The 13,106-nt window shown below is 43.3% G+C and overlaps 1 protein-coding gene across 11 annotated transcripts in view; it reads right to left on the bottom strand.

The window, feature by feature from the left end:
• Positions 1-13,106, bottom strand: part of LOC106565737 (forkhead box protein P1-B-like) — a 241,373-nt gene that overhangs the window by 164,767 nt on the left and 63,500 nt on the right. For 10 of the 11 annotated variants that reach the window (XM_082959370.1, XM_082959371.1, XM_014133181.3 and 7 more), the window contains one exon: positions 1,776-1,819. The exons of the other annotated variant lie outside the window; for it this stretch is intronic. The gene's annotated coding sequence lies outside the window, so the exon portion shown is untranslated. The remainder of the gene's footprint in view (positions 1-1,775; positions 1,820-13,106) is intronic. 11 annotated transcript variants of the gene reach the window in all.

Raw genomic sequence — 13,106 nt, forward strand, 5'->3', positions numbered from 1 at the left:
GTGCCTTAGGCTGTAATTTACCTTTTACTGAGCAGTGGCTGACCACTCTACCATAAAGTCCTGATTTGTGGAGTGCTGCAGAGATGACTGTCCTACTAGAAGGTTCTCCCATCTCCACAGAGGAACTCTGGAGCTCTGTCAGTGACCATCAGGTTCTTGGTCACCTAGTTCATATAAACCAGTATAGTTCATATAAACCAGTGTAGTTCATATAAACCAGTATAGTTCATAGCTCATATAAACCAGTATAGCTCATATAAACCAGTATAGCTCATATAAACCAGTATAGTTCATAGTTCATATAAACCAGTATAGTTCATAGTTCATGTAAACCAGTATAGTTAATATAAACCAGTATAGTTCATAGTTCATGTGTACCAGTATAGTTCATATAAACCAGTATATTTCATAGTTCATGTAAACCAGTATAGTTCATTGAAACCAGTATAGTTCATAGTTCATGTAAACCAGTATAGTTCATAGAAACCAGTATAGTTCATATAAACCAGTATAGCTCATATAAACCAGTATAGTTAATAGAAACCAGTAAAATTTATATAAACCAGTATAGTTCATATAAACCAGTCTAGTTCATTGTTCATTTAAACCAGTATAGTTCATAAAAACCAGTATAGCTCATATAAATCAGTATAGTTCTGCCCAGCAGTGAGGGACAGTAACTGGGTCTAGAACAGCTATCTAGTGCTCTTAACTAATGTCTGATACCCTAATTCAACACCAACACTATCAAGCCCAATGGGAGACAAACTGTTAAATCAAATGTATAGCGACTGAGGATCATGGCCATATGGTCACAGAATACAACCTGACAAATATCACACCAAAACAGACAGAGACTGAACAGATAAATGTAACCTACAACATGTCTTGCCAAGGTCAAAATGAATCTTAATGCAAACACCAGATTTAAGGCTGAGCCTCCTCTGTGTGTTGCTGGTGTGGTCAGGAGGAAGGTCAGCCATGTTTAGTGTTTACAGTGCTTTGAAATAGTTTTGCAGTGTGAAGTCTGCTCTGGGTCATTGTTTGCTTTGAATGTGTTTATACACCATACAGAGTGTAAATGACTTGAGAGATGGCGCGAGGAGGGTTGCAAACATGAACCTGCATATAGTATCTGGTCATGTTTTTGCCTTGAATTCAGTCACAACTGTGACTATAAGGTGGTGTGGATTAAAGGGATATCTGGAACCTATGTTAATCATGCATTGTCACTGACATTTCTGCTTCATTGAAAGTAAAAAGCAACTGACCAAGTGATCCATTTACAACAGCACCAGTTATTATGCAAAATCAAATGTATCGTTTGCGACCTTTTCATCAGATGACCCTGTAAACATTTGCATTTTTATATTTCTCTGAGATATATCTTCACCAAGTTTACTGTGGATGCACTACTCTTAGAAAAAAGGGTTCCAAAAGGGTTATTTGGCTGTCCCCATAGGAGAATCCTTTTTGGTTCTATGTAGAACCCTTTTGGGTTCCATGTAGAGCCCTCTGTGGAAAGGATTCTACTTGAAACCAAAAAGGGTTCTTCAAAGGGTTCTCATATGAGGACAGCCGAAAAACCCTTTTAGGTTCTAGATAGCACCTTTTTTCTTAGGGTAGAAGGAAACACTCTTCACAGGGAAACACTTGTCCATGGATGTAGTCTATTTAACAGGAGTATTTGAGTATAGATCTGTCATGTCTATTAGGAGTCTGTCTCTGGTTCTACTGTATGGTTGTGTCAATGGGGTCTGACTCCAGTCACTTACTTTGATCTCTGTCTCCACAGGGGGTCACCACTGGAGTCTCCAGGCTGGAGGAAGGCACAGCAGGTGGAAGAGAGCGAGAAAGAGAAAGAGTGAGAGAGAGAGAGAAAAAGAGAGAGAGAAAGAGAGAGAGAGAGAGAGAGAGAGAGAGAGAAGGAGTAAGGAGAGAGAGAGAGAGAGAAGGAGAGAAGGAGTAAGGAGAGAGAGAAGGAGTAAGGAGAGAGAGGAGAAAGAAGAGAGAGAGAGGAGAAAGAAGAGAGAGAGAGGAGAAAGAAGAGAGAGAGAGGAGAAAGAAGAGAGAGAGAGGAGAAAGAAGAGAGAGAGAAGGAGAAAGGAGAGAGAGAGAAGGAGAAAGGAGAGAGAGAGAAGGAGAAAGGAAGAGAGAGAGCGAGAGAGAGGAATGGAGGGGGAATAAAAGTGAAAAGAAGAAAAAGAGGAAGATATTATTGTCAGTTGGAAATTATGAAATCTATGGCACTCCTTCAATCCAAAAAACGACAAACACAGTATTTAATTCCTGTTGGGTACCTCCCTATTATTGTGAAAGAGTATTTACAGTATTTGTGTGCGTGTTTACTATCCTTGTGGGGACCAGAAGTCCAGTCAAGTGGGGACATTTCACCAGTCCCTACAAGAAAAAATGTTAGGCTTAGTGGTAAAGTTTAGGGTTTAGAATTAGCGTTAGAATTAGCATTAGGGGTTAAGTTTAGGGGTTTGGGGTTAAGGTTAGGTTAAAGGTTAGGGAAATAGGATTTTGAATGGGAATCAATTGTTTGGTCCCCACAAGGATTGTAAAACAAATACTAGTGTATGTGTGATATGTGTATGTGTGAGAGAGAGAGAGGGATACAGTGCCTTTGGAAAGTATTCAGACCCCTTGACTTTTTCCACATTTTGTTAGGTTACAGCCTTATTCTAAAATTGATAAAATTGTTTATTTTCCTCATCAATCCACACACAATACCCCATAATGACAAAGCAACAAAAGTATTCAGACCCAGTACTTTGTTGACGCACAATTACAGCCTCGAGTCTTCTTGGGTATGACGCTATAAGCTTGGCACACCTGTATTTGGGGAGTTTCTCCCATTCTCCTCTGCAGATCCTCTCAAGCTCTGTCGGGTTGGATGTGGAGAGTTGCTGCACAGCTACTTTCAGGTCTCTCCAGAGATGTTCGATCAGGTTCAAGTCAGTGCTCTGGCTGGGCCACACAAGGACATTCAGAGACTTGTCCCGAAGCCACTCCAGCGTTGTCTTGGCTGTGTGCTTAGGGTCGTTGACCTGTTGGAAGGTGAACCTTCGCTCCCAGTCTGAGGTCCTGAGTGCTCTGGAGCAGGTTTTCATCAAGGATCTCTGTGTACTTTGCTCCATTCATCTTTGCCTCGATCCTGACTAGTCTGCCAGTCCTTGCCACTGAAAAACATCCCCACAGCATGATGCTACCACCACCATGCTTCACCATACTGATGGTGCCAGGTTTCCTCCAGACGTGACACTTGGCATTCAGGCCAAAGAGTATTGTTTCTCATGGTCTGAGAGTCTTTAGTTGCCTTTAGGCAAACTCCAAGCGGGCTGTCATGTACTTTTTACTGAGGAGTGGCTTCCGTCTGGCCACTACCATAAAGGCCTGATTGGTGGAGTGCCGCAGAGATGATTGTCCTTCTGGAAGGTTCTAACATCTCCACACAGAAACTCTAGAGCTCTGGCAGAGTGACAATCAGGTTCTTGGTCATCTCCCTGACCAAGACCCTTCTCCCCCGATTGCTCAGTTTGGCCGGGCGGCCAGCTCTAGGAAGAGTCTTGGTGGTTCCAAACTTCTTCCATTTAAGAATGATGGAGGCCACTGTGTTATTGGGGACCTTCAATGCTGCAGAAATGTTTTGGTACCCTTCCCCAGATCTGTGCCTCCACACAATCCTGTCTCGGAGCTCTAAGTACAATTCCTTCGACCTCATGGCTTGGTTTTTGCTCTGACATGCACTGTCAACTGTGGGACCTTATATAGACAGCTGTGTGCCTTTCCAAATCATGTGTAGATTGCTAAGGATTTTTTTTTATTCAATCAATTTTAGAATAAGACTGTAATGTAACAAAATGTGGAGTCAAAGGGTCTGAAAACTTTCCGAAGCCACTGAATATATATCTCAATATCTCTCTCATCATGACTCAATGCCTAGGTTTACCTCCAGTGTATTCACATCCTACCATACCTTTGTCTGTACATTATACCTTGAAGCTATTTTATCGCCCCCAGAAACCTGCTCCTTTTACTCTCTGTTCCGGACATCCTAGACAACCAATTCTCATAGCTTTTAGCCGTACCCTTATCCTACTCCTCCTCTGTTCCTCTGGTGATGTAGAGGTGAATCCAGGCCATGCAGTGCCTAGCTCCACTCCTATTCCCCAGGCGCTCTCTTTTGATGACTTCTGTAACCGTAATAGCCTTGGTTTCATGCATGTTAACATTAGAAGCCTCCTCCCTAAGTTTGTTTTATTCACTACTTTATCACACTGCCAACCCGGATGTCCTAGCCGTGTCTGAATCCTGGCTTAGGAAGACCACCAAAAACTCTGAAACTCCATCCCTAACTACAACATTTTCAGACAAGATAGAACGACCAAAGGGGGTGGTGTTGCAATCTACTGCAGAGATAGCCTGCAGAATTCTGTCCTACTATCCAGATCTGTACCCAAACAATTTGAACTTCTACTTTTAAAAATCCACCTCTCTAAAAACAAGTCTCTCACCGTTGCCGCCTGCTATAGACCACCCTCTGCCCCCAGCTGTGCTCTGGACACCATATGTGAACTGATTGCCCCCCATCTATCTTCAGAGCTTGCGCTGCTAGGTGACCTAAACTGGGACATGCTTAACACCCCAGCCATCCTACAATCTAAGCTTGATGCCCTCAATCTCACACAAATTATCAATGAACCTACCAGGTACCACCTCAAAACCGTAAACACGGGCACCCTCATAGATATCATCCTAACCAACTTGCCCTCTAAATACACCTCTGCTGTTTTCAACCAAGATCTCAGCGATCACTGCCTCATTGCCTGCATCCGTAATGGGTGAGCGGTCAAATGACCTCCACTCATCACTGTCAAATGCTCCCTAAAACACTTCTGCGAGCAGGCCTTTCTAATCGACCTGGCCCAGGTATCCTGGAAGGATATTGACCTCATCCCGTCAGTAGAGGATGCCTGGTTATTTTTTTTAAATGCCTTCCTCACCATCTTAAATAAGCATGCCCCATTCAAGAAAATTAGAACCAGGAACAGATATAGCCCTTGGTTCTCTCCAGACTGGACCGACCTTAACCAACACAAAAACAGCCTGTGGCGTTCTGCATTAGCAATAAACAGCCCCCGTGATATGCAACTTTTCAGGGAAGTTAGAAACCAATATGCACAGGCAGTTAGAAAAGCCAAGGCGAGATTTTTCAAGCAGAAATTTGCTTCCTGCAACACAAACTCAAAAAAGTTCTGGGACACTGTAAAGTCGATGGAGAATAAGAGCACCTCCTCCCAGCTGCCCACTGCACTGAGGATAGGAAATTCTGTCACCACCGATAAATCCACTCTAATTGAGAATTTCAATAAGCATTTTTCTACGGCTGGCCTTGCTTTCCACCTGGCTACCCCTACCCCGGTCAACAGCACTGCACCCACCCACAGCAACTCGCCCAAGCCTTCCCCATTTCTCCTCCTCCCAAATCCAGTCAGCTGATGTTATGAAAGAGCTACAAAATCTGGACCCCTACAAATCAGCCGGGCTAGACAATCTGGACCCTTTCTTTCTAAAATGATCTGCCAAAATTGTTGCAACCCCTATTACTAGCCTGTTCAACCTCTCTTTCGTGTCATCTGAGATTCCCAAAGATTGGAAAGCAGCTGCGGTCATCCCCCTCTTCAAAGGTGGGGACACTCTTGACCCAAACTGCTACAGACCTATATCTATCCTACCCTGCCTTTCTAAGGTCCTCGAAAGCCAAGTCAACAAACAGATTACCGACTATTTCGAATCCCACCGCACCTTCTCCGCATGCAATCTGGTTTCAGAGCTGGTCATGGGTGCACCTCAGCCACGCACAAGGTCCTAAACGATATCTTAACCGCCATCGATAAGAAACAATACTGTGCAGCTGTGTTCATTGACCTGGCCAAGGCTTCGACTCTGTCAATCACCACATCCTCATCGGCAGCCTCGCCTGGTTCACCAACTACTTCTCTGATAGAGTTCAGTGTGTCAAATCGGATGGCCTGTTGTCCGGACCTCTGGCAGTCTCTATGGGGGTGACACAGGGTTCAATTCTTGGGCCGACTCTCTTCTCTGTATACATCAATGATGTCGCTCTTGCTGCTGGTGAGTCTCTGATCCACCTCTACGCAGAGGACACCATTCTGTATACTTCTGGCCCTTCTTTGGACACTGAGTTAACAACCCTCCAGACGAGCTTCAATGCCATACAACTCTCCTTCCGTGGCCACCAACTGCTCTTAAATTCAAGTAAAACTAAATGCATGCTCTTCAACTGATCGCTGCCTGCACCTGCCCGCCCGTCCAACATCACTACTCCGGACGGTTCTGACTTCGAATATGTGGACAACTACAAATACCTAGGTGTCTGGTTAGACTGTAAACTCTCTTTCCAGACTCACAAAATCTAGAATTGGCTTCCTATTTCGCAACAAAGCATCCTTCACTCATGCTGCCAAACATACCCTCGTAAAACTGACCATCCTACCGATCCTCGACTTCGGCGATGTCATTTACAAACTAGCCTCCAATACCCTACTCAATAAATTGGATGCAGTCTATCACAGTGCCATCCGTTTTGTCACGAAAGCCCCATATACTACCCACCACTGCAACCTGTACGCTCTCGTTGGCTGGCCCTCGCTTCATACTCGTCGCCAAACCCACTGGCTCCAGGTCATCTACAAGACCCTGCTAGGTAAAGTCCCCCCTTATCTCAGCTCACTGGTCACAATAGCAGCACCCACCTGTAGCACGCGCTCCAGCAGGTATATCTCACTGGTCACCCCCAAAGCCAATTCCTCCTTCGGCCGCCTCTCCTTCCAGTTCTCTGCTGCCATTGACTGGAACGAACTACAAAAATCTCTGAAACTGGAAACACTTATCTCCCTCACTAGCTTTAAGCACCAGCTGTCAGAGCAGCTCACAGATTACTGCACCTATACATAGCCCATCTATAATTTAGCCCAAACAACTACCTCTTCCCCTACTGTATTTATTTATTTATTTTGCTCCTTTGCACCCTATTATTTCTATTTCTACTTTACACTTTCTTCCACTGCAAATCTACCATTCCAGTGTTTTACTTGCTATATTGTATGTACTTCGCCTCCATGGCCTTTTTTGCCTTTACCTCCCTTATCTCACCTCATTTGCTCACATTGTATATAGATATTTTTCTACTGTATTATTGACTGTATGTTTGTTTTACTCCATGTGTAACTCTGTGTTGTTGTATGTGTCAAACTGCTTTGCTTTATCTTGGCCAGCTCGCAATTGTAAATGAGAACTTGTTCTCAACTTGCCTACCTGGTTAAATAAAGGTGAAATAAATAAATAAAAATAAAAAATATAGAGAGGTCACTTTCAAACAATTCTTCTTCGTTAAAGCTGTGTTAAGTAGATTGTTCCTCAGAGGTTATTTTTCTTTCCATGTTTTAAATATCTTTGGATACATATTTAGCATCACAAACGAGAATTCCCTTGATTAAACAAATATTGGAACATTCAGAAAACTGTAATTGAGTTCAAATTGATTCTAGCTGCGCTCTAATTGCATTTAAACACTGTTCGTCCCTAACCCTAGATCCACAGCTCCTTCTGCTTAATTACTACAGCCCTCTGAAGACAAATCCCTTCGCTCTGGAAGGAAAAATAAAAATAGTGTAAGTTTAACAGAACGTTGTTAAAATGACCAATAAACTTTTTTTATTCAATATAAATTAAACCCCAGCAGAGAGAATAGGGCTCAGAGAACACACAGCAAAATAGCTTGTTGAAGCATTGCACAGTACCCCATCTCAAATAAACGCCACAGATTAACACCAACCCCCTGTGGCTGACTTCTGTCATACACAACCCTACCCCCTCTGCCCCTCCGCCACCTCCCCCCTCCGCCCCCTCTGCCCCTCCGCCACCTCCCCCCTCCGCCACCTCCCCCCTCCGCCAACTCCCCCCTCCGCCACCTCCACCCTCCGCCAACTCCCCCCCCCCACCACCTCCCCCCTCTCCCCCCTCCGCCACCTCCCCCCTCAACCACCTCCCCCCTCCGCCAACTCCCCCCTCCGCCACCTCCCCCCTCCGCCATCTACACTCTTTCTATCATTTTTCAAACATGGAGAGAAGAAAAGGCTAAATGTGTTTCCTGAAAGGGAGGAGAGGTGGAAAAAGCCCATCCTGCACTTGGAGTCACCACCGTGTGTCCCGTCAGAGCAACCCGCCACCCTCCACTGGCTTTTCTGCAGATGCAGCAGAACTTCCCCGAGAGGAGAGGGGACTGTTTGCCAATTCAAACAGGGCTCCCTCTCCCTCTCCCGGCGGCCAGCGGCCCATGGGCCTGCTCTGCTCAGCACTGGTGCTTCCTGAGGGCTCGCTGCAGCTGGAGCTCTCTGAATAAAGGTAACAGGGAATGTCAGAGCTACTGTAAACTTACTAGCCCGCTTCTGTCAGCAGGACGTTCACAATCAAAGCAAAACAACCCCACCTAAAACACCATGCATTGTTTTTTCCACCAGCCCCATCCTAAACTTCCCACGAATCACAAAGAGAGCACGACGAGAGGGCGACCGCTGTTCCCTGATCTTGCCAAACAAAATGCCAGGAGACCGGGAATGACATTCAACTCTGGTTTAAAAATACGAGCAATTTGAAAATGATTAGAGTCTTATTTTATTGTTGAGCGCCTGACACAGGAGAGGAAACCAGAACAATCAACTCAACTGACTTTTTTTTCTGCTGAATTTAGAAACACTAATTAGTTTTGCTCTCATAAACCCAACCTGAAAACGACCAATTAGAAAGTGAGAATGATCCATGAGCAGCAGAAACAAGTGCTTGTCATTCTTCACTTAAAGTCCCACATCCACAACTTTACCGCAATGACTTTCACACTGCTCCCATGGCGAGCCGAATGTTACCTACTAAACACTCAGTCACGTACTCATCCTGATAAATTAATAAGCCTTTACGTAATCCTTTAGTGAGCCTTTTGCAGAGTTTTTAGGGAGATATTACAGCTCTACAGAGCCACATCAAACGCAGTTGTAGAGGCTTGGTAGAACAGATGACTGAACCATCAGGCTGACCACAGCACCAGCTGGGCTCTACCATAAACCAACCAGGGCCAGACAGACAGACAGTTATCCTCTCACAGCTGCCTGGTTCACATTAATTTCCTCTTTCAAGGGTATTGAAACCACTATATCCCTCCTACCCATTGACTAACAACTGGGACCTGTACCTTCCTGTGCTAGCCTATCACACAGCGCATTCTCTTGCCAAGTGGTGTGGGTTTCATGTTTAGTCTGTCATAAGAAATTAATGATAAACTTGTGGAAATTGTCTTCAGGAATTTTCACTGCTATTCCCACAGCAAACAGCAGAGAGTGTTTCATCACTGTCTGGCCTAAGATTGATAGCCTGTCAGAGCCTTCTCCTACTCTCTGGCTTCAGCTACATCTTCTGGGCTGGGTAGTGGCTAAAAAAGGCCACGGCTTCACTTTCCTGGCCTGTGCTTTTTACCAGGAGTAATTCTCAGATGCCAGGTCGCTGCCAACGTCCTTGCAGCCGATGGCAGAGAGGCCAGTAAGTTCACATTAACTGCAGAGTGTAACTGTGCTGAACATCTGCTCATGAATGAGAGCGCTGCCCACTAACTCAGCGAGTTGAGGCCTGCTGATGAAAAATGCAACGCTCTCCTCTCTGGCACGCTTGTTTTGCGCTATTCTCCTGAGCCCCTAGAATTATATTAAGAGAATTTCAGTGCAGCCCAGTGTATCTGAGAGAACAGCTGGCGCTGAAAAAGGAACTGCTGCTCGCCGAGAGCTCAGGGACTTCACACGGCATCAGCCTTCTCGTACGCCATTTGTCCTTGAAGGAAAAGAATCTGTGTTAAGCACCCAGGTAAGAAGAAGACAGCAGCTACATTTAGTTGATTACACTACTTATGTGTGCAAAATCAGACAGAATAACCAACAAAGCCATGAATTGATATGGGGGGGGGACAATTGTGACAATAAGTAGCAACCTCTGGAGACATCTGCATACACAAACTCATGCCCTTTGTTTGGCTTGTTTCCTGGTGGGAACTCATTAGACTCTGCCTCTTACCAAACCAACAATAAGGTAAAACAGAAACAAGTGTATTCTACACAGTACATAGCTACATGGTCCCCATAACAACATGATGAAAATACGATTGATGGTTTACCCCAAACTACCTGGTCACGTACGGTCTTTCACTTATACTATGAGCAAATTTGACATATCACTCCTCATCAGATGGTGAAATAGCCTCTGTTCAGAATCATACATTTAAGGAAGTGATGATTCTTACCAAAAACCCAAAATACAAGATTACATAACATTTGGTGATTTCACTTCTGTCTTCCTTTGAAATGGAGATATCTTCTTGAAAGTCTGTATGGTGGGCATCCCTTCACTGATACAAACATATGATACACACACAGTGGCACAAAAACATTCATTCTCTCCAAACTGTTTTGTCTCTGTTGCTTGCTTGTCACAATATTTATCAGATCACCAAGTTGTCATTCCTCCAAAAAGCCAGTTTCACTCAAGAACACTTGTGTGGGACAAACTCACTATCATGTTTAAAGAACTTCTAGTTTACTAGGCTTCCTGTGTGTTCGGTGATGGCATATGAAGGACATATGCAGTATCTAAATGATCATGACGATACCCACCCCCCCAGAAGACGATGTGGGGGAGTAAAAACTCTTCTCCAAGACATTTAGCTGGTGACAAATCACAGCACTTTGTCTTCCTGAAAACATCCATCCTTCCTTCGTAACCTCCCAACATCACATGGAGATAGGAAATCACACATTACCAAGCTGACAAACAATTACAACCATGTCATTAACGACAACCGACCCTGAGCAAGCATTTGCCAGACAAACACAAATCATGATAAATCAGACAACACAACATGTCTCCATGATGCCATAGAATAAACCTAGGATGACTCTAGGAAATACATCCAATTTTGACAGAAATCGAATTGGGGGGGTCAGAGCTTTGTTTAAGAAAAGTATCATTACCATAATGTTAAACAATCATAACTTGGTGCCAGAAACGTAAAACTAATATCAAAGCCAGGAGGTAGAAAACTCAATTCCTCACTTTATATTAAAAGTATTTTTTGGGTTGTTGCAGTTTTCCCATTAAAATTACTTAATCCGATATAGAGCATTAGTATCTCTTTTAATACATCTCCAAGTGTCAGCCGGCGAATGAAAAAAGCTAGCCTCTGTAAATATGACTGCATACTTCTAACACAAGCATTGTTGACACGTAATGTAATTTCAGCGGGACATCCAAATGAAAGCACTACGGGGTAATATAATGCTCTTAATGAGAATTATTTCCAGCTCGAGACCTTGCAGAGATAGCCATAATGCATTGCTTCTTTTTTTAATAAAATAATTGTTACAGTTATTAAAGATGAATCTCATCAGAGGCAAGATGACAAAATAATTCATTACCAAAACCCAGGCTTTAAATAGCTGCAAATTAAAATCCCCTGAAAATTTGCTTCCTGATAAATGGGATCGTTATTTCATATAAATATTGGATATAGTGTGCCCTTGAAAGGAAATAAATATTGCAATAGTCCATTAAAAAGTTTGTAGAATCAACCAATGAACAGTTTAACCAATAACAAAAACACTAACAATACCCATACTTTATACACCAATTATATCTAAAAGATCTGTTAAATATGTCAGGATGTTAGTGTACCCACAATTAGTTTCTGACACAAGGATCAAAAGGGAGAAAAAAGTGTTAAGACTCATAATAACTCCTACATATGGGTGTTAACAAGGTAGACCACTGAGCTACTGCCGACATGGTGGAGCCACCGTGCCTCTGAGCATGGGGAACCATGGGGAACCATAGGGAAACTGGGACTCAGTACTCTCAGCAGTACATGCATGTGTGAAACAGAGAATGCGTTAGGGTCCATGGCTCCCATTCACAGCTCTTATTTATGTATTCAAAAGAGATAATTTACGGTGATGGCATTGGAACTTCCCAGCATGCCTTTTAACCTGTGGTTTTTCACTCTCGCCACAGCAGGATGTCCAGGGGAAATGCTTTATGAAGATCCTGGAGACATAAAGAGCCTGGGTGACTTACTGCTGCATTACTGTCTGAAAGGTAAAGTTATTTAGACCAATAAAACGCTAATATATTGTTGGAGTGGAATAAAACAGAAGTTATCTCTACCTTAATAACATCACCGCAACCCCTTACATTGTTTAGATCAATAAAGCCCATTAAAGTACAGACCTCCACACAGATAAAGCCACACTGCCACTGTGAAATACTGCTCACTGGCATTATGAAGCGCAGAGAACTAACAAAACAACTGAAGTCAAATCACACACCATTCTAATAGGGTTCAAATGCGAAAATGTTGAAGATTTTAGCTAAGTGTTAATGCTGCAATATGTAACGTTTTAGGCAACCCAACCAAATTCACATAGAAATGCATGTTATAGATCTGTCATTCTCATTGAAAGTGTAAGAAGCTGTAAATCTGTTCTACTTTTGGTTTTACACATCAGCTTCAAACAGCTGGAAATAAAATATTTTTGGTTATTGAAAATACATTTCACAGCGGTTTGGATGGTACAATGATTCTTCACACTTGCTTGTTTTGTCACATAAACTGAAATTAACTATTAGAATTTTAGCACCTGGAAATGTCGGAGTGAATTCTGCATATTGCACCTTTAACACTGTGGCCTTGGACAGGGGTTCCCAAAGTGGGATCAGTGGAGGTACCGCAGGCAGTCAGCAGCCAGATCTCAAAATATATTATCATTATCATTTATTATTATTATTTACTTGGACCAAAGGACAGATTTCCACCGGTCTAATGTCCATTGCTCGTATTTCGTGGCCCAAGCAAATCTCTTCTTCTTATTCGTGTCCTTTAGTAGTGATTTCTTTGTAGCAATTTAACCATGAAGGCCTGATTCAAGCAGTCTCCTCTGAACAGTTGATGTTGAGATGTGTCTGTTACTTGAACTCTGTGAAGCATT

The sequence above is a fragment of the Salmo salar genome, chromosome 12, assembly GCF_965601325.2.
Source record: "Salmo salar chromosome 12, fSalSal1, whole genome shotgun sequence".
NCBI classification, from domain to species: Eukaryota; Metazoa; Chordata; class Actinopteri; order Salmoniformes; family Salmonidae; genus Salmo; species Salmo salar.